The sequence below is a fragment of the Oncorhynchus keta genome, unplaced genomic scaffold (genome assembly GCF_023373465.1).
Source record: "Oncorhynchus keta strain PuntledgeMale-10-30-2019 unplaced genomic scaffold, Oket_V2 Un_scaffold_7666_pilon_pilon, whole genome shotgun sequence".
NCBI lineage: Eukaryota > Metazoa > Chordata > Actinopteri > Salmoniformes > Salmonidae > Oncorhynchus > Oncorhynchus keta.
Genome location: NW_026290997.1, coordinates 55001 through 77456, shown reverse-complemented (window position 1 = coordinate 77456; position 22456 = coordinate 55001). Strand labels below are relative to the sequence as shown.

Sequence of the window (22456 nt, the reverse complement as noted above, 5' to 3'; positions counted from 1 at the left end):
TCTGGGGGGTCTAGGGGTGGGGATGGGGGTGGACCCCCACAGCCACTTCACAGAGCACGCCCCTCGACCCCCTGTCCCTGGAGAAGAGGGGGACGACCGTGACCCCCACCACCTCCCCTCCAGCCATGGAGGCCGCCCCCCACCCAGTCCACCTGCTACCCCCCCTCCAAAACAGACCCCTCCTTCCGTAGTGGCGAGTCCTCGGCCACCCCCACCCCCAGGCGGCCGGACCTGGACCTAGGGTACGAGCCTGAGGGCAGCGCCTCCCCCACGCCTCCCTACCTGAAGTGGGCGGAGTCGCTCCACTCTCTCCTGGATGACCAGGAGGGCATCCAGCTGTTCAGGGGCTTCCTGAGACAGGAGGGCTGTGGGGACCAGCTGGACTTCTGGTTCGCCTGCTCCGGATTCAGGAAGAGCAGCCAGGAGAAGAGGCCCAAGCTGGCCAAGGCCATTTACAGGTAGGGATGACTTTTCTCTCTCTCATCTCTCTAGTCTCTCTTTCTTTCTCTCTATCACTTTCTCTAGTGTCTCTTTCTCTCTATTCTCGCTCTCATTTCTATTCTCTCTCTCATCTCTCTATTCTCTCTCTCATCTCTATTCTCTCTCATCTCTATTCTCTCTCATCTCTATTCTCTCTCTCATCTCTATTCTCTCTCTCATCTCTATTCTCATCTCTATTCTCTCTCTCATCTCTATTCTCTCTTTCTCCCTCTCTCTCTTTCTCTCTATTCTTTCTCTCTATTCTCTCTCATCTCTCTATTCTCTCTCATCTCTAGTCTCTCTTTCTCTCTATTCTCTCTCTCATCTCTCTATTCTCTCACATCTCTATTCTCTTTCTCTCTTTCTCTCTATTGTCTCTCATCTCTATTCTCTCTCTCATCTCTATTCTCTCTCTCATCTCTATTCTCTCTCTCATCTCTATTCTCTCTCTCATCTCTATTTTCTCTCTCTATTCTCTCTCTCTCTATTCTCTCTCTATTCTCATCTCTATTCTCATCTCTATTCTCTCTCATCTCTCTCTTTCTCTCTAGTCTCTCTCTCATCTCTAGTCTCTCTTTCTCTCTATTCTCTCTCTCTATTCTCTCTCTCATCTCTATTCTCTCTCTCTTTCTCTCTATTCTCTCTCTCTCTTTTCTCTCTATTCTCTCTCTCTATTCTCTCTCTCATCTATATTCTCTCTCTCTTTCTCTCTATTCTCTCTCTCTATTCTCTCTCTCTATTCTCTCATCTCTATTCTCTCATCTCTGTATTCTCTCTCTCATCTCTATTCTCTCTCTCATCTCTGTATTCTCTCTCTGTATTCTCTCATCTCTGTATTCTCTCTCTTTCCAGGAAGTATATCCAGGATAGTAACGGCATCGTGTCGAGGCAGATTAAACCAGCTACTAAGAGCTTCATCAGAGACTGTGTGGTTCGACTGCATCTGGACCCTGCCATGTTCCAGCAGGTAGCAATGCATCAACCAATCAGTATGTGATGTTGGAGCAGGTAGCAATGCATCAACCAATCATTATGGGATGTTGGAGCAGGTAGCAATGCATCAACCAATCATTATGGGATGTTGGAGCAGGTAGCAATGCATCAACCAATCATTATGGGATGTTGGAGCAGGTAGCAATGCATCAACCAATCATTATGGGATGTTGGAACAGGTAGCAATGCATCAACCAATCATTATGGGATGTTGGAGTAGGTAGCAATGCATCAACCAATCATTATGGGATGTTGGAGTAGGTAGCAATGCATCAACCAATCATTATGGGATGTTGGAGCAGGTAGCAATGCATCAACCAATCATTATGGGATGTTGGAGCAGGTAGCAATGCATCAACCAATCATTATGTGGTGTTGGAGCAGGTAGCAATGCATCAACCAATCATTATGGGATGTTGGAGTAGGTAGCAATGCATCAACCAATCATTATGGGATGTTGGAGTAGGTAGCAATGCATCAACCAATCATTATGGGATGTTGGAGCAGGTAGCAATGCATCAACCAATCATTATGTGATGTTGGAGTAGGTAGCAATGCATCAACCAATCAGTATGTGATATTGGAACAGGAAGCGGTTGTTTTATTAATAACCTTTCACTGACCAGGCAGATGTTAATATCCTCCTCTCGGGAGACACAGGAATCAGGACACCTATACATTCATTGACATTTTATTGCGAACATATTTTCATGAACAGTTGTGGACAAGGACTGGTTGTGTTGGTAGCTTGTACATAACCACCAACTGTCTGTTGCTGCTGGTAGAGAACCCAGCTTCCCTCTCTCTGTGTTGCTGCTGGTGACGAACCCAGCTTCCCTCTCTGTGTTGCTGCTGGTGTGGAAACCAGCTTCCCTCTCTCTGTGTTGCTGCTGGTGTGGAACCCAGCTTCCCTCTCTGTGTTGTTGCTGCTGGTAGAGAACCCAGCTTCCCTCTCTCTGTGTTGCTGCTGGTGTGGAACCCAGCTTCCCTCTCTCTGTGTTGCTGCTGGTGTGGAACCCAGCTTCCCTCTCTGTGTTGCTGCTGGTGTGGAAACCAGCTTCCCTCTCTGTGTGTTGCTGCTGGTGTGGAACCCAGCTTCCCTCTCTCTGTGTTGCTGCTGGTGTGGAACCCAGCTTCCCTCTCTGTGTTGTTGCTGCTGGTAGAGAACCCAGCTTCCCTCTCTCTGTGTTGCTGCTGGTGTGGAACCCAGCTTCCCTCTCTGTGTTGTTGCTGCTGGTGTGGAACCCAGCTTCCCTCTCTCTGTGTTGCTGCTGGTGTGGAACCCAGCTTCCCTCTCTGTGTTGCTGCTGGTGTGGAACCCAGCTTCACTCTCTGTGTTGCTGCTGGTGTGGAACCCAGCTTCCCTCTCTCTGTGTTGCTGCTGGTGTGGAACCCAGCTTCCCTCTCTGTGTTGTTGCTGCTGGTGTGGAACCCAGCTTCCCTCTCTCTGTGTTGCCGCTGGTGTGGAACCCAGCTTCCCTCTCTGTGTTGTTGCTGCTGGTGTGGAACCCAGCTTCCCTCTCTGTGTTGCTGCTGGTAGAGAACCCAGCTCCCCTCTCTGTGTTGCTGCTGGTAGAGAACCCAGCTCCCCTCTCTGTGTTGCTGCTGGTGTGGAACCCAGCTTCCCTCTCTGTTGTTGCTGCTGGTGTGGAACCCAGCTTCCCTCTCTGGGATGAGTGTTGCTGCAGGTGTAGAACCCAGCTTCCCTCTCTGTGTTGCTGCTTGTGTGGAACCCAGCTTCCCTCTCTGGGATGTGTGTTGCTGCAGGTGTAGAACCCAGCTTCCCTCTCTCTGTGTTGCTGCTGGTGTAGAACCCAGCTTCCCTCTCTCTGTGTTGCTGCTGGTGTAGAACCCAGCTTCCCCTCATTTTTAGTCTCATTTTCGTTTTTTGTTTTTGTTTTATAGCCCGAATGAACAATAAAGTTTTTGAAACTTTTGTACTGAAGCGAAGTTGTCCCTCTCCCAGGCCCAGACGGAGATCCAGAGCACTATGGAGGAGAACACCTACCCTCTGTTCCTGAAGTCAGACACCTACCTGGAGTACACCCAGACAGGGGAGGAGAGCCCCAAACCACCCAGCGACCACAGCTCCTCATCGGGTCCTGGGCAGCCCGGCTACCTGCCCACCCTCACAGAGGACGTAGAGTGGAGGTGTGTGTGTCTCTCTGTGTCTAGAGTCTGTGTGTCTCTCTGTGTGTCTCTCTCTGTGTCTAGAGTCTGTGTGTCTCTCTGTGTGTCTCTCTGTGAGTCTCTCTGTGTGTCTAGAGTCTGCGTGTCTAGAGTCTGCGTGTCTAGAGTCTGCGTGTCTAGAGTCTGCGTGTCTAGAGTCTGCGTGTCTAGAGTCTGTGTGTCTAGAGTCTGTGTGTCTCTCTGTGTCTAGAGTCTGTGTGTCTGTGTCTCTCTGCGTGTCTCTCTGTGTGTCTCTCTGCGTGTCTCTCTGTGTGTCTCTCTGTGTGTCTCTCGGCGTGTCTAGAGTCTGTGTGTCTCTCTGTGTGTCTAGAGTCTGTGTGTCTCTCTGTGTGTCTCTCTGTGTGTCTAGAGTCTGCATGTCTCTCTGTGTGTCTAGAGTCTGTGTGTATTGTGTTGTTGTTGTCAGCACTATGTCACCAGGTTAAACTCCTGGTCCATGTGAATGTAACTTGGTGAATTAAGGTGGTTGTGTTTCAGGTGCCGGGAGGAGGAAGAGGAGGAGGAGGAAGAAGAGGAGGAGAGCGGGGATACACAGGCCAGCAGGCTGACCCAGAGGTTGCTAATGGAGACGGCTCCTCACAGAGTGTCGACCAATCGGAGAGCAGGGGAAAGCCGAGAGTACAGGTTTGGAGTCCAGAGAGAGAGTGTGTATGGAGGTGTATGTGGATGTATGGATGTGTGTGTTTATGGACATGTGTGTATGGAGGTGTGTGTGGATGTGTGTGTGTTTGCGCCTGATTGTGTGAAATTCATGACAGTGTTTAGTATTTGTCCGAGTGGTTGCTATGCAGTAGAGAATCTCTGTGTGTTTGTACGCGTCCTACGCCGGGAGGATACCAGTATCGCCGGGAGGACGCCCGTATCGCCTGGAGGAGGCCCGTATCGCCTGGGAGGAGGCCCGTATCGCCTGGAGGAGGCCCATGTATCGCCTGGAGGAGGCCCGTATCGCCTGGAGGAGGCCCGTATCGCCTGGAGGAGGCCCGTATCGCCTGGAGGAGGCCCGTGTCGCCTGGAGGAGGCCCGTGGCCTGGAGGAGGCCCGTATCGCCTGGGAGGAGGCCCTGGAGGAGGCCCGTGGAGGAGCCTGGAGGGAGGCCCGTATCGCCTGGAGGAGGCCCGTATCGCCTGGAGGAGGCCCGTATCGCCTGGAGGAGGCCCGTATCGCCTGGAGGAGGCCCGTATCGCCTGGAGGAGGCCCGTATCGCCTGGAGGAGGCCCGTATCGCCTGGAGGAGGCCCGTATCGCCTGGAGGAGGCCCGTATCGCCTGGAGGAGGCCCGTATCGCCTGGAGGAGGCCCGTATCGCCTGGAGGACGCCCGAGGACGCCCGTATCGCCTGGAGGAGGCCCGTATCGCCTGGAGGAGGCCCGTATCGCCTGGAGGAGGCCCGTATCGCCTGGAGGAGGCCCGTATCGCCTGGAGGACGCCCGTATCGCCTGGAGGACGCCCGTATCGCCTGGAGGAGGCCCGTATCGCCTGGAGGACGCCCGTATCGCCTGGAGGAGGCCCGTATCGCCTGGAGGACGCCCGTATCGCACGGCAAGGCGAACAGCCATCATGTTAGAAACGGACATCATCATGCTGTCATCCAGAGTCACGTTCATCTTCCAAGATTTAGCTTCAATAATTAACAACGAGTTTGATCTGCTTCCTGTTTTGATTTTTACCCTGGAAAAAATATTGAGATACTGGTATCATCAAAGCTCTAGTGTTGTCTGATGAGGGAATATATATATATATATATATATATATATATAATTACACACAATACTCCATAATGTAAAGCAAAAACTGTTATTTCTTTGACATTTATTAAAAATAAAAGACTATGACATTTACATTAGTATTCAGACCCTTTACTTAGTACTTTGTAGAAGCACTTTTGGCAGAGATTACAGCATCAAGTCTTCTTGGGTATGATGGTACAAGCTTGGCACACCTGTATTTGGGGAGTTTCTCCCATTCTTCTCTGCAGATCCTCTCAAGCTCTGTCAGGTTGGAAGGGGAGCGTTGCTGCACAGCTATTTTCAGGTCTCTCCAGAGATGATCGATCAGGTTCAAGTCCGGGCTCTGGCTGGGCCACTCAAGGACATTCAGAGACTTGTCCCGAAGGCACTCCTGTGTTGTCTTGGCTGTGTGCTTAGGGTCGTTGTCCTGTTGGAAGGTGAACCTTCGCCCCAGTCTGGGGTTCTGAGCGCTCTGGAGCAGGTTTTCATCAAGGATCTCTCTGTACTTTGCTCTGTTCATCTTTCCCTCGATCCTGACTAGTCTCCCAGTCACTGCCTCTGAAAAACATCCCCACAGCATGATGCTGCCACCACCATGCTTCACCGCAGGGGTGCTGCCACCACCATGCTTCACCGCAGGGGTGCTGCCAGATTATCTCCACAAGTGACGCTTTGCATTCAGGCCAAAGAGTTCAATCTCGGTTTCATCAGACCAGAGAACCTTGTTTGTCATGGTCTGAGAGTCCTTTAGGTGCCTTTTGGCAAACTCCAAGTGGTCTGTCATGTTCCTTTTACTGACAGGTGTGTGCCTTTCCAAATCATGTCCAATCAATTGAATTCACCACAGGTGGACTGCAATCAAAATGTAGAAACATGTCAAAGATGATCAATGGAAACACGATGCACCTGAGCTCATTTTCAACATGTCAAAGCAAAGGGTCTGAATACTTATGTAAATACAGTATTTATATTTTTTGCAAATATTTCTATAAAATCCTGTTTTCGCTTTTGTCATTATGGGGTGTTATGTGTAGATTGGGAATTTTGTTATTTAATAAATTTTAGAACAAGACTGTAACAAAAAAAATGTGTGACCTCAGACCATGCAGAGAGCCGGTGCTTAACCCCTACTACGTGAACATGGGTTCTGCTCGCGCCCCGGCAACCAGCGCTAACGACAGTGAACAGCAGAGCTTGTCCAGCGTCTCCGACGGCGACACACTCTCACTGACCGACAGCAGTGTGTGAGTACACACACACACACACACACACACTACACACACACACACACACTCACTGACCGACAGCAGTGTGTGAGTACACACACACACACACTACACACACACACACACACACACACACACACACACACACACACACACACACACACACACACAGCACACACACACACCACACACACACACACACACACACACACACACACACACACACACACACACACACACACACACACACACACACACACACACACTGACCGCCAGCAGTGTGTGAGTACACACACACGGAAATACACACACACACACACACACACACACACACACACACACACACTGACCGCCAGCAGTGTGTGAGTACACACACACGGAAATACACACACACACACACACACACACACACACACACACACACACACACACACACACACACACACACACACACACACACACACCACACACCAGCAGTGTGTGAGTACACACACACGGAAATACACACACACACACACACACACACACGGAAATACACACACACACACACACACATCCTCTATCTCTCACACATACACTGTCATGGACTTTTTACACAAACACTGAAACACATTCTTCTGATAACTAACGTGTGTGTGTGTGTCTGTGTGTGTGTGTGTGTGTGTGTGTGTGTGTGTGTGTGTGTGTGTGTCTGTGTGTGTGTATGTGTGTGTGTGTGTTGCAGGGATGGTGTTCCACCCTACCGGTATCGTAAACAGCATCGTAGAGAGATGCATGAAAGTGCCAAAGCCAACGGACGTGTGCCCCAACCTCATATACCTGTAAGTAGAATACACACTACCTCATATACCTGTAAGTAGTACACACACTACCTCATATACCTGTAAGTAGTACACACACTACCTCATACCCTACCTCATATACCTGTAAGTAGTACACACACTACCTCATATACCTGTAAGTAGTACACACACTACCTCATACCCTACCTCATATACCTGTAAGTAGTATACACACTACATCACACACTACCTCATACCCTATCTCATATACCTGTAAGTAGTACACACACTACCTCACACACTACCTCATACCCTACTTCATATACCTGTAAGTAGTACACACACTACCTCACACCCAACCTCATATACCTGTAAGTAGTATACACACTACATCACACACTACCTCATACCCTATCTCATATACCTGTAAGTAGTACACACACTACCTCACACACTACCTCATACCCTACTTCATATACCTGTAAGTAGTACACACACTACCTCACACACTACTTCATATACCTGTAAGTAGTACACACACTACCTCACATACCTGTAAGTAGTACACACACTACCTCACACACTACCTCATATACCTGTAAGTAGAATACACACTACCTCATACCCTACTTCATATACCTGTAAGTAGAATACACACTACCTCACACACTACTTCATATACCTGTAAGTAGTACACACACTACCTCACACACTACTTCATATACCTGTAAGTAGTACACACACTACCTCACACACTACTTCATATACCTGTAAGTAGTACACACACTACCTCACATACCTGTAAGTAGTACACACACTACCTCACACACTACCTCATATACCTGTAAGTAGAATACACACTACCTCATACCCTACTTCATATACCTGTAAGTAGAATACACACTACCTCATACCCTACCTCATATACCTGTAAGTAGTACACACACTACACACTACCTCACACACTACCTCATACCCTACCTCATATACCTGTAAGTAGTATACACACTACCTCACCCTACCTCATACCCTATCTCACATACCTGTAAGTAGTATACACACTACCTCATACCCTACCTCATATACCTGTAAGTAGTACACACACACACTACCTCATACCCTACCTCATATACCTGTAAGTAGTACACACACTACCTCATACCCTACCTCATATACCTGTAAGTAGTACACACACTACCTCATACCCTACCTCATATACCTGTAAGTAGTATACACACTACACACTACCTCATACCCTACCTCACACCCTACTTCATATACCTGTAAGTATTATACACACTACCTCATACCATACCTCATATACCTGTAAGTAGTACACACACTACCTCACACCCTACCTCACATACCTGTAAGTATTATACACACTACACACTACCTCACCCTACCTCATACCCTACCTCATATACCTGTAAGTAGTATACACACTACTTCATACCCTACCTCACATATCTGTAAGTAGTATACACACTACTTCATGCCCTACCTCATATACCTGTAAGTAGAATACACACTACCTCATACCCTACCTCATATACCTGTAAGTATTATACACACTACACACTACCTCACCCTACCTCATACCCTACCTCATATACCTGTAAGTAGAATACACACTACCTCATACCCTACCTCACATACCTGTAAGTAGTATACACACTACTTCATACCCTACCTCACATACCTGTAAGTAGTATACACACTACCTCATACCTACCTCATATACCTGTAGTATACATAAGTATACACTATCAAAATACTAAATAGTTTCACTGGTCCAGTAGAATGAATGTGGTCTCTATCTGGTGCCGGCTGTGAATGATCTGATAGATGTTCTGTGGTCCTGGTAGATGTTCTGTGGTCCTGGTAGATGTTCTGTGGTCCTGGTAGATGTTCTGTGGTCCTGATAGATGTTCTGTGGTCCTAACAGTAGACCCTGTGAATGATGTTGATCTGATAGATGTTCTGTGGTCCTAACAGTAGACCCTGTGAATGATGTTGATCTGATAGATGTTCTGTGGTCCTGATAGATGTTCTGTGGTCCTGGTAGATGTTCTGTGGTCCTGATAGATGTTCTGTGGTCCTGATAGATGTTCTGTGGTCCTGATAGATGTTCTGTGGTCCTGGTAGATGTTCTGTGGTCCTGGTAGATGTTCTGTGGTCCTGGTAGATGTTCTGTGGTCCTGGTAGATGTTCTGTGGTCCTGATAGATGTTCTGTGGTCCTGGTAGATGTTCTGTGGTCCTGATAGATGTTCTGTGGTCCTGATAGATGTTCTGTGGTCCTGATAGATGTTCTGTGGTCCTAACAGTAGACCCTGTGAATGATGTTGATCTGATAGATGTTCTGTGGTCCTGATAGATGTTCTGTGGTCCTTAACGGTAGACTCTGTGAATGATGTTGATCTGGTAGATGTTCTGTGGTCCTTAACAGTAGACTCTGTGAATGATGTTGATCTGGTAGATGTTCTGTGGTCCTTAACGGTAGACTCTGAATGATCTGGTAGATGTTCTGTGGTCCTTAACAGTAGACTCTGTGAATGATGTTGATCTGGTAGATGTTCTGTGGTCCTTAACGGTAGACTCTGAATGATCTGGTAGATGTTCTGTGGTCCTTAACAGTAGACTCTGTGAATGATGTTAATCTGGTAGATGTTCTGTGGTCCTTAACGGTAGACTCTGAATGATCTGGTAGATGTTCTGTGGTCCTTAACAGTAGACTCTGTGAATGATGTTGATCTGATAGATGTTCTGTGTCTAGCGTACGTACCGTGTACCAAAGGATGTCCACGTTGAGCCGGAGAGGTTTGCTGTTGACCTCATCAGTCGACTGGAGGCAGTTCTGAGAGAGAGAGAAGCACAGGAGAGACTGGAGGAGAGACTGAAGAGGGTCAGGCTGGTACGTACTGGGAGGGTGTGTGTGTGACGTATCGGTGACGTGTGCGTGGTTTGGATGTGTGTGTGTGCGTGGTTTGGATGTGTGTGTGTGCGTGGTTTGGATGTGTGTGTGTGTGTGTGTGTGTGTGTGTGCGTGGTTTGGATGTGTGTGTGTGTGCGTGGTTTGGATGTGTGTGTGTGTGTGTGTGTGTGTGTGTGTGTGTGTGTGTGTGTGTGTGTGTGTGTGTGTGTGTGTGTGTGTGGCGTATCTGACGTGTGTGTGCGTGGTTTGGATGTGTGTGTGTGCGTGGTTTGGATGGTAATCATCACACACACTAACCTGCTTCTCCTCTAACCCCGCCCCTTCTTTCCTTTCCTGCTCTGTGATAGGAGGAGGAGGGTGACGACGCCGACGTCTCCATGGTAAACTCCCTCCCCCCCTACGGCAACAAGCCCCTCCCCCCCTCCACCTCGTCCCTCTTCCCCCACTACGGGTCCCGTTATTCAGAGACCTCGTACAACGGTGTTCTGGCGCTACAGGACGCGCACCAGGAGAACCCGGAGGCCATCTTGGACGAACACGTGCAGAGAGTGATGGAGACGCCGGGGTGTCAGTCACCAGGCACCGGGAGACACTCGCCCAAGTCCCGCTCCCCCGACGGAGGGGTGTACCCTCCACCTCACTCTGGGAGAACCCAGTGGCCTCCAGGGGTGAAAGGTCACAAGCCAGGAGCCAAGGGAGGGGACCCAACGGGGATGGGAGCAGGTATGTTGATGTTGTCTTTATTTATCCAGGTTAGTCTCTTTTTACATTTTTTAAATTTATTTTTTTACCCCTTTTTCTCCCCAAATTCATGGTATCCAATTGTTTTTAGTAGCTATTATCTTGTCTCTTCGCTACAACTCCCGTACGGGCTCGGGAGAGACGAAGGTTGAAAGCCATGCGTCCTCCGATACACAACCCAAACAAGCCTCACTGCTTCTTAACACAGTGCCCATCCAACCCGGAAGCCAGCCGCACCAATGTGTCGGAGGAAACACCGTGCACCTGGCAACCTTGGTCGTTGGTGCGCGATGGTCGACCAAGATTTTTTTTTTTTTTTTTTAGTCGAGCAGTGACAAATATATCTAAAAAATAAAATGTATGGCACACAAGACACCTGTCTGATTCACACCTGTCTGATTCACACCTGTCTTAGTGGACAGAAGAGGACTGGCCACCCCTCAGAGCCTGGTTCCTCTCTAGGTTTCTTCCTAGGTTCTGGCCTTTCTAGGGAGTTTTTCTTAGCCACCATACATCTTCATCTGCATTGCTTGCTGTTTGGGGTTTTAGGCTGGGTTTCTGTACAGCACTTTGTGACATCAGCTGATGTAAGAAGGGCTTTATAAATACATTTGTTTGATTGACTAGTCCATTGCGGAGGCCTGTCTGGGTGGACTAGTCCATTGCGGAGGCCTGTCTGGGTGGACTAGTCCATTGCGGAGGCCTGTCTGGGTGGACTAGTCCATTGCGGAGGCCTGTCTGGGTGGACTAGTCCATTGCGGAGGCCTGTCTGAGTGGACTAGTCCATTGCGGAGGCCTGTCTGGGTGGACTAGTCCATTGCGGAGGCCTGTCTGGGTGGACTAGTCCATTGCGGAGGCCTGTCTGGGTGGACTAGTCCATTGCAGAGGCCTGTCTGAGTGGACTAGTCCATTGCGGAGGCCTGTCTGAGTGGACTAGTCCATTGCCGGAGGCCTGTCTGAGTGGACTAGTCCATTGCGGAGGCCTGTCTGAGTGGACTAGTCCATTGCGGAGGCCTGTCTGAGTGGACTAGTCCATTGCGGAGGCCTGTTTTCTTGTTAATGCATTCAATAATATTCCAGTCTTCCATTGTTGTTGTTGGGGTGGACATGTTGTTGTTGTTGGGGTGGACATGTTGTTGGAGGCCTGTCTGAGGTGGACATGTTGTTGAGGTGGACATGTTGTTGTTGTTGGGGTGGACATGTTGTTGTTGTTGGGGTGGACATGTTGTTGTTGTTGGGGTGGACATGTTGTTGACAGAGCACACAGGCTACACTTATCAGGAAAAAAGTTTAGGATTATTTCATTCCATTTACGAGTTCTCAATTAATTAATTGTCTTTTGTTTGTAGTGATCCTGTCAATCTTGAGTAACGACACACACCTGATTACACATAGTAGTAGTCCTATAGGCTACCTGGCCTGAATAGTAGTAGTCCTATAGGCTACCTGGCCTGAATAGTAGTAGTCCTATAGGCTACCTGGCCTGAATAGTAGTAGTCCTATAGGCTACCTGGCCTGAATAGTAGTAGTCCTATAGGCTACCTGGCCTGAATAGTAGTAGTCCTATAGGTTACCTGGCCTGAATAGTAGTAGTCCTATAGGCTACCTGGCCTGAATAGTAGTAGTCCTATAGGCTACCTGGCCTGAATAGTAGTAGTCCTATAGGCTACCTGGCCTGAATAGTAGTAGTTCTATAGGCTACCTGGCCTGAATAGTAGTAGTCCTATAGGCTACCTGGCCTGAATAGTAGTAGTCCTATAGGCTACCTGGCCTGAATAGTAGTAGTCCTATAGGCTACCTGGCCTGAATAGTAGTAGTCCTATAGGCTACCTGGCCTGAACACATAGTAGTAGTCCTATAGGCTACCTGGCCTGAATAGTAGTAGTCCTATAGGCTACCTAGTAGTAGTCCTATAGGCTACCTGGCCTGAATACACATAGTAGTAGTCCTATAGGCTACCTGGCCTGAATAGTAGTAGTCCTATAGGCTACCTGGCCTGATTACACATAGTAGTAGTCCTATAGGCTACCTGTCCTGAATAGTAGTAGTCCTATAGGCTACCTGGCCTGAATAGTAGTAGTCCTATAGGCTACCTGGCCTGATTACACATAGTAGTAGTCCTATAGGCTACCTGTCCTGAATAGTAGTAGTCCTATAGGCTACCTGGCCTGATTACACATAGTAGTAGTCCTATAGGCTACCTGGCCTGAATAGTAGTAGTCCTATAGGCTACCTGGCCTGAATAGTAGTAGTCCTATAGGCTACCTGGCCTGAATAGTAGTAGTCCTATAGGCTACCTGGCCTGAATAGTAGTAGTCCTATAGGCTACCTGGCCTGAATAGTAGTAGTCCTATAGGCTACCTGGCCTGAATAGTAGTAGTCCTATAGGCTACCTGGCCTGATTACACATAGTAGTAGTCCTATAGGCTACCTGGCCTGAATAGTAGTAGTCCTATAGGCTACCTGGCCTGAATAGTAGTAGTCCTATAGGCTACCTGGCCTGAATAGTAGTAGTCCTATAGGCTACCTGGCCTGAATACATAGTAGTAGTCCTATAGGCTACCTGGCCTGAATAGTAGTAGTCCTATAGGCTACCTGGCCTGATTACACATAGTAGTAGTCCTATAGGCTACCTGGCCTGAATAGTAGTAGTCCTATAGGCTACCTGGCCTGAATAGTAGTAGTCCTATAGGCTACCTGGCCTGAATAGTAGTAGTCCTATAGGCTACCTGGCCTGAATAGTAGTAGTCCTATAGGCTACCTGGCCTGAATAGTAGTAGTCCTATAGGCTACCTGGCCTGAATAGTAGTAGTCCTATAGGCTACCTGGCCTGAATAGTAGTAGTCCTATAGGCTACCTGGCCTGAATAGTAGTAGTCCTATAGGCTACCTGGCCTGAATAGTAGTAGGCTCCTGGCCTGAATAGGCTACCTGGCCTGAATAGTAGTAGTCCTATAGGCTACCTGGCCTGAATAGTAGTAGTCCTATAGGCTACCTGGCCTGAATAGTAGTAGTCCTATAGGCTACCTGGCCTGAATAGTAGTAGTCCTATAGGCTACCTGGCCTGATTAGTAGTCACAGGCTAGTAGTAGTCCTATAGGCTACCTGGCCTGAATAGTAGTAGTCCTATAGGCTACCTGGCCTGATTACACATAGTAGTAGTCCTATAGGCTACCTGGCCTGAATAGTAGTAGTCCTATAGGCTACCTGGCCTGAATAGTAGTAGTCCTATAGGCTACCTGGCCTGATTACACATAGTAGTAGTCCTATAGGCTACCTGGCCTGAATAGTAGTAGTCCTATAGGCTACCTGGCCTGAATAGTAGTAGTCCTATAGGCTACCTGGCCTGAATAGTAGTAGTCCTATAGGCTACCTGGCCTGATTACACATAGTAGTAGTCCTATAGGCTACCTGGCCTGAATAGTAGTAGTCCTATAGGCTACCTGGCCTGATTACACATAGTAGTAGTCCTATAGGCTACCTGGCCTGAATAGTAGTAGTCCTATAGGCTACCTGGCCTGAATAGTAGTAGTCCTATAGGCTACCTGGCCTGAATAGTAGTAGTCCTATAGGCTACCTGGCCTGAATAGTAGTAGTCCTATAGGCTACCTGGCCTGAATAGTAGTAGTCCTATAGGCTACCTGGCCTGAATAGTAGTAGTCCTATAGGCTACCTGGCCTGGCCTGATAGTAGTAGTCCTATAGGCTACCTGGCCTGAATAGTAGTAGTCCTATAGGCTACCTGGCCTGAATAGTAGTAGTCCTATAGGCTACCTGGCCTGAATAGTAGTAGTCCTATAGGCTACCTGGCCTGAATAGTAGTAGTCCTATAGGCTACCTGGCCTGAATAGTAGTAGTCCTATAGGCTACCTGGCCTGAATAGTAGTAGTCCTATAGGCTACCTGGCCTGAATAGTAGTAGTCCTATAGGCTACCTGGCCTGAATAGTAGTAGTCCTATAGGCTACCTGGCCTGAATAGTAGTAGTCCTATAGGCTACCTGGCCTGAATAGTAGTAGTCCTATAGGCTACCTGGCCTGAATAGTAGTAGTCCTATAGGCTACCTGGCCTGAATAGTAGTAGTCCTATAGGCTACCTGGCCTGAATAGTAGTAGTCCTATAGGCTACCTGGCCTGAATAGTAGTAGTCCTGGCCTGAATAGGCTACCTGGCCTGAATAGTAGTAGTCCTATAGGCTACCTGGCCTGAATAGTAGTAGTCCTATAGGCTACCTGGCCTGAATAGTAGTAGTCCTATAGGCTACCTGGCCTGAATAGTAGTAGTCCTATAGGCTACCTGGCCTGAATAGTAGTAGTCCTATAGGCTACCTGGCCTGAATAGTAGTAGTCCTATAGGCTACCTGGCCTGAATAGTAGTAGTCCTATAGGCTACCTGGCCTGAATAGTAGTAGTCCTATAGGCTACCTGGCCTGAATAGTAGTAGTCCTATAGGCTACCTGGCCTGAATAGTAGTAGTCCTATAGGCTACCTGGCCTGAATAGTAGTAGTCCTATAGGCTACCTGGCCTGATTACACATAGTAGTAGTCCTATAGGCTACCTGGCCTGAATAGTAGTAGTCCTATAGGCTACCTGGCCTGAATAGTAGTAGTCCTATAGGCTACCTGGCCTGAATAGTAGTAGTCCTATAGGCTACCTGGCCTGAATAGTAGTAGTCCTATAGGCTACCTGGCCTGAATAGTAGTAGTCCTATAGGCTACCTGGCCTGAATAGTAGTAGTCCTATAGGCTACCTGGCCTGAATAGTAGTAGTCCTATAGGCTACCTGGCCTGAATAGTAGTAGTCCTATAGGCTACCTGGCCTGAATAGTAGTAGTCCTATAGGCTACCTGGCCTGAATAGTAGTAGTCCTGGCCTGATAGGCTACCTGGCCTGAATAGTAGTAGTCCTATAGGCTACCTGGCCTGAATAGTAGTAGTCCTATAGGCTACCTGGCCTGAATAGTAGTAGTCCTATAGGCTACCTGGCCTGAATAGTAGTAGTCCTATAGGCTACCTGGCCTGAATAGTAGTAGTCCTATAGGCTACCTGGCCTGAATAGTAGTAGTCCTATAGGCTACCTGGCCTGAATAGTAGTAGTCCTATAGGCTACCTGGCCTGAATAGTAGTAGTCCTATAGGCTACCTGGCCTGAATAGTAGTAGTCCTATAGGCTACCTGGCCTGAATAGTAGTAGTCCTATAGGCTACCTGGCCTGAATAGTAGTAGTCCTATAGGCTACCTGGCCTGAATAGTAGTAGTCCTATAGGCTACCTGGCCTGAATAGTAGTAGTCCTATAGGCTACCTGGCCTGAATAGTAGTAGTCCTATAGGCTACCTGGCCTGAATAGTAGTAGTCCTATAGGCTACCTGGCCTGAATAGTAGTAGTCCTATAGGCTACCTGGCCTGAATAGTAGTAGTCCTATAGGCTACCTGGCCTGAATAGTAGTAGTCCTATAGGCTACCTGGCCTGAATAGTAGTAGTCCTATAGGCTACCTGGCCTGAATAGTAGTAGTCCTATAGGCTACCTGGCCTGAATAGTAGTAGTCCTATAGGCTACCTGGCCTGAATAGTAGTAGTCCTATAGGCTACCTGGCCTGAATAGTAGTAGTCCTATAGGCTACCTGGCCTGAATAGTAGTAGTCCTATAGGCTACCTGGCCTGAATAGTAGTAGTACTATAGGCTACCTGGCCTGAATAGTAGTAGTACTATAGGCTACCTGGCCTGAATAGTAGTAGTCCTATAGGCTACCTGGCCTGAATAGTAGTAGTCCTATAGGCTACCTGGCCTGAATAGTAGTAGTCCTATAGGCTACCTGGCCTGCAGGCATATAAATGTGCCCATTTGGGTATCGTATTTCTGATTGGCCATGTTTTTTATCAGGACATTTTGGGTTTTAGGATAACTTGGCACTCCACGTGGAGAAGGTTGGTATAGGATAACTTGGCACTCCACATGGAGAAGGTTGGTAGGATAACTTGGCACTCCACATGGAGAAGGTTGGTAGGATAACTTGGCACTCCACATGGAGAAGGTTGGTAGGATAACTTGGCACTCCACATGGAGAAGGTTGGTAGGATAACTTGGCACTCCACATGGAGAAGGTTGGTAGGATAACTTGGCACTCCAAATGGAACAGGTTGGTAGGATACCTTGGCACTCCACATGGAGAAGGTTGGTAGGATAACTTGGCACTCCACATGGAGAAGGTTGGTAGGATAACTTGGCACTCCACATGGAGAAGGTTGGTATAGGATAACTTGGCACTCCACATGGAGAAGGTTGGTATAGGATAACTTGGCACTCCACATGGAGAAGGTTGGTAGGATAATGGAGAAGGTTGGTAGGATAACTTGGCACTCCACATGGAGAAGGTTGGTAGGATAACTTGGCACTCCACATGGAGAAGGTTGGTATAGGATAACTTGGCACTCCACATGGAGAAGGTTGGTAGGATAACTTGGCACTCCACATGGAGAAGGTTGGTAGGATAACTTGGCACTCCACATGGAGAAGGTTGGTATAGGATAACTTGGCACTCCACATGGAGAAGGTTGGTAGGATAACTTGGCACTCCACATGGAGAAGGTTGGTAGGATAACTTGGCACTCCACATGGAGAAGGTTGGTAGGATAACTTGGCACTCCACATGGAGAAGGTTGGTAGGATAACTTGGCACTCCACATGGAGAAGGTTGGTAGGATAACTTGGCACTCCACATGGAGAAGGTTGGTAGGATAACTTGGCACTCCACATGGAGAAGGTTGGTAGGATAACTTGGCACTCCACGTGGAGAAGGTTGGTAGGATAACTTGGCACTCCACGTGGAGAAGGTTGGTAGGATAACTTGGCACTCCACATGGAGAAGGTTGGTAGGATAACTTGGCACTCCACATGGAGAAGGTTGGTAGGGTAACTTGGCACTCCACATGGAGAAGGTTGGTAGGATAACTTGGCACCCCATTTGGAGAAGGTTGGTAGGATAACTTGGCACTCCACGTGGAGAAGGTTGGTAGGATAACTTGGCACTCCACGTGGAGAAGGTTGGTAGGATAACTTGGCACTCCACGTGGAGAAGGTTGGTATAGGGTAACTTGGCACTCCGCGTGGAGAAGGTTGGTATAGGGTAACTTGGCACTCCACATGGAGAAGGTTGGTAGGATAACTTGGCACTCCACATGGAGAAGGTTGGTAGGATAACTTGGCACTCCACATGGAGAAGGTTGGTAGGATAACTTGGCACTCCACGTGGAGAAGGTTGGTAGGATAACTTGGCACTCCACGTGGAGAAGGTTGGTAGGATAACTTGGCACTCCACATGGAGAAGGTTGGTAGGATAACTTGGCACCCCACTTGGAGAAGGTTGGTAGGATAACTTGGCACTCCACGTGGAGAAGGTTGGTAGGATAACTTGGCACTCCACGTGGAGAAGGTTGGTAGGATAACTTGGCACTCCACGTGGAGAAGGTTGGTATAGGGTAACTTGGCACTCCACGTGGAGAAGGTTGGTATAGGGTAACTTGGCACTCCACATGGAGAAGGTTGGTAGGATAACTTGGCACTCCACATGGAGAAGGTTGGTAGGATAACTTGGCACTCCACGTGGAGAAGGTTGGTAGGATAACTTGGCACTCCACGTGGAGAAGGTTGGTAGGATACCTTGGCACTCCACATGGAGAAGGTTGGTAGGACACCTTGGCACTCCACATGGAGAAGGTTGGTAGGACACCTTGGCACTCCACATGGAGAAGGTTGGTAGGATAACTTGGCACTCCAAATGGAACAGGTTGGTAGGATAACTTGGCACTCCACATGGAGAAGGTTGGTAGGACACCTTGGCACTCCACATGGAGAAGGTTGGTAGGATAACTTGGCACTCCACATGGAGAAGGTTGGTAGGATAACTTGGCACTCCACATGGAGAAGGTTGGTAGGATAACTTGGCACTCCACATGGAGAAGGTTGGTAGGATAACTTGGCACTCCAAATGGAACAGGTTGGTAGGATACCTTGGCACTCCACATGGAGAAGGTTGGTAGGACACCTTGGCACTCCACGTGGAGAAGGTTGGTAGGATAACTTGGCACTCCACGTGGAGAAGGTTGGTAGGATAACTTGGCACTCCACATGGAGAAGGTTGGTAGGATAACTTGGCACTCCACATGGAGAAGGTTGGTAGGATAACTTGGCACTCCACATGGAGAAGGTTGGTAGGATAACTTGGCACTCCACATGGAGTAGGTTGGTAGGATAACTTGGCACTCCACGTGGAGAAGGTTGCCTACCGCTGGTTCAGCGACTTCAGAAGCATAATGTATGAATCCGAGAAGACCTGCAGCGGGAGGGAACAGGTTTTCTCCCTTCTGGTTAGGCTATGATGATTTCTAGCTCCCTCTAGTCATTTTTGCGGTCTTCATTTTAAATTTTTATCTCCGTGCTTAAAGCATCAGACAAGCTCAGTAGTCTACGTACGTACAGTGTTGACGTTGTATAATCAATGTGATGGAGTGTATTCAACCAACAGAGCATCAGAGTAGGAGTGCTGTCCATAGAGTCATATTCTTTATAATTTTAAAGGTCAATCTGATCCCAGATCAGCACTCTTATCCTGAGAGGCTTTATAAGTACAGGCCCAGAGGTACAGAGGTGAAATATACCAAAGACCACCGCTAAACCAATTTGTTTTTGAGTGTGTCCATAAAGGCTGTACCACCACAAGCATGGCTACCAGCATGGCTACCAGCATGGCTACAAACACGGCTACCAGCATGGCTACCAGCATGGCTACCAGCATGGCTACCAGCATGGCTACCAGCATGGCTACAAGCATGGCTACCAGCATGGCTACCAGCATGGCTACCAGCATGGCTACCAGCACGGCTACCAGCATGGCTACAATCATGGCTACCAGCATGGCTTACAGCATGGCTACCAGCACCTTTCCAGCATGGCTACCAGCATGGCTACAAACATGGCTACCAGCATGGCTACCAGCATGGCTACCAGCATGGCTACAAACACGGCTACCAGCATGGCTACCAGCATGGCTACCAGCATGGCTACAAACACGGCTACCAGCATGGCTACCAGCATGGCTACCAGCATGGCTACCAACATGGCTACCAGCATGGCTACCAGCATGGCTACCAGCATGGCTACAAACATGGCTACCAGCATGGCTACCAGCATGGCTACCAGCATGGCTACCAGCATGGCTACAAACACGGCTACCAGCATGGCTACAAACATGGCTACCAGCATGGCTACCAGCATGGCTACCAGCATGGCTACCAGCATGGCTACAAACACGGCTACCAGCATGGCTACCAGCATGGCTACCAGCATGGCTACCAGCATGGCTACCAGCATGGCTACCAGCATGGCTACCAGCACGGCTACCAGCATGGCTACCAGCATGGCTACCAGCATGGCTACAAACACGGCTACCAGCATGGCTACCAGCATGGCTACCAGCAAGGCTACCAGCATGGCTACAAACACGGCTACCAGCATGGCTACAAACATGGCTACCAGCATGGCTACCAGCATGGCTACCAGCATGGCTTTCCAGCATGGCTACCAGCATGGCTACCAGCATGGCTACCAGCATGGCTTTCCAGCATGGCTACCAGCATGGCTACCAGCATGGCTACCAGCATGGCTTTCCAGCATGGCTACCAGCATGGCTACCAGCATGGCTACCAGCATGGCTTGGCTTTCCAGCATGGCTACCAGCATGGCTACCAGCATGGCTACCAGCATGGCTACAAACATGGCTTCCAGCATGGCTACCAGCATGGCTACCAGCATGGCTACAAACATGGCTACCAGCATGGCTACCAGCATGGCTACCAGCATGGCTACCAGCATCTTTGTTGGGTTAAGAGGCAGAGTTGTAGTTATTTAACCTATATGTCTCTGTTCCCTCAGGTGTGTACCACCACAAGCATGGCTACCACTACCCCCCAGGGGGCACCAAGCCCAAAGAGCCCCAGATGGATGAGGTGGTGCTGGGTGGAGGAGGAGGAGGAGGCTCCAGGACCCAGGGGAGCGGCCCGTGGAACGGGGAGGCCCACCACTACTCTACCGGGAAGGGACGCAACTACGCAGATGGGGCTGGGACCATGGACGCAGTGGGCTATAGGTTAGTACCTGGGGGGTGTTCATGTGTTATCAGTGTTGTCGTACTTGAGGCTAGGACTCAAACTAGACTCGGACTCAAGTCACGATTTTCATGACTAGAACAGTGCAGCCACACTAATGTAGAACTCTGTCAACTAGCTAGTCTTAATATTGTAGAATACTGTCCACTAGCTAGTCTTACTAATGTAGAACCCTGTCCACTAGCTAGTCTTACTAATGTAGAACCCTTTCCACTAGCTAGTCTTAATATTGTAGAACTCTGTCCACTAGCTAGTCTTACTAATGTAGAACACTGTCAACTAGCTAGTCTTACTAATGTAGAACCCTGTCCACTAGCTAGTCTTACTAATGTAGAACTCTGTCCACTAGCTAGTCTTACTAATGTAGAACCCTGTCCACTAGCTAGTCTTACTAATGTAGAACTCTGTCCACTAGCTAGTCTTACTAATGTAGAATACTGTCCACTAGCTAGTCTTACTAATGTGGAACCCTGTCCACTAGCTAGTCTTAATAATGTAGAACACTGTCCACTAGCTAGTCTCACTAATGTAGAACCCTGTCCACTAGCTAGTCTTACTAATGTAGAACACTGTCCACTAGCTAGTCTTAATAATGTAGAACATTGTCCACTAGCTAGTCTTAATAATGTAGAACACTGTCCACTAGCTAGTCTTAATAATGTAGAACACTGTCCACTAGCTTGTCTTAATAATGTAGAACACTGTCCACTAGCTAGTCTTACTAATGTAGAACCCTGTCCACTAGCTAGTCTTACTAATGTATAACCCTGTCCACTAGCTAGTCTTAATAATGTAGAACACTGTCCACTAGCTAGTCTTAATAATGTAGAACACTGTCCACTAGCTAGTCTTAATAATGTAGAACACTGTCCACTAGCTAGTCTTAATAATGTAGAACACTGTCCACTAGCTAGTCTTACTAATGTAGAACCCTGTCCACTAGCTAGTCTTACTAATGTAGAACCCTGTCCACTAGCTAGTCTTACTAATGTAGAACCCTGTCCACTAGCTAGTCTTAATCATGTAGAACCCTGTCCACTAGCTAGTCTTAATCATGCAGAACCCTGTCCACTAGCTAGTCTTAATAATGTAGAACACTGTCCACTAGCTAGTCTTACTAATGTAGAACCCTGTCCACTAGCTAGTCTTAATCATGTAGAACCCTGTCTACTAGCTAGTCTTAATCATGCGGAACCCTGTCCACTAGCTAGTCTTAATCATGCACAAC

General features: G+C 48.3%; 1 long non-coding RNA gene and 1 pseudogene across 1 annotated transcript; both read left to right on the top strand.

Annotated features, from left to right (window-relative positions):
* The first annotated feature begins 22 nt into the window (after positions 1 to 22).
* LOC118383130 (axin-1-like) overlaps positions 23 to 22456 on the top strand; it is a 27290-nt pseudogene continuing 4856 nt past the window's right edge.
* LOC127929519 (uncharacterized) lies at positions 18696 to 19919 on the top strand. Its single transcript, XR_008135047.1, has 3 exons — positions 18696 to 18886; positions 18992 to 19061; positions 19307 to 19919. It is a non-coding gene; the product is annotated as an uncharacterized LOC127929519 (long non-coding RNA).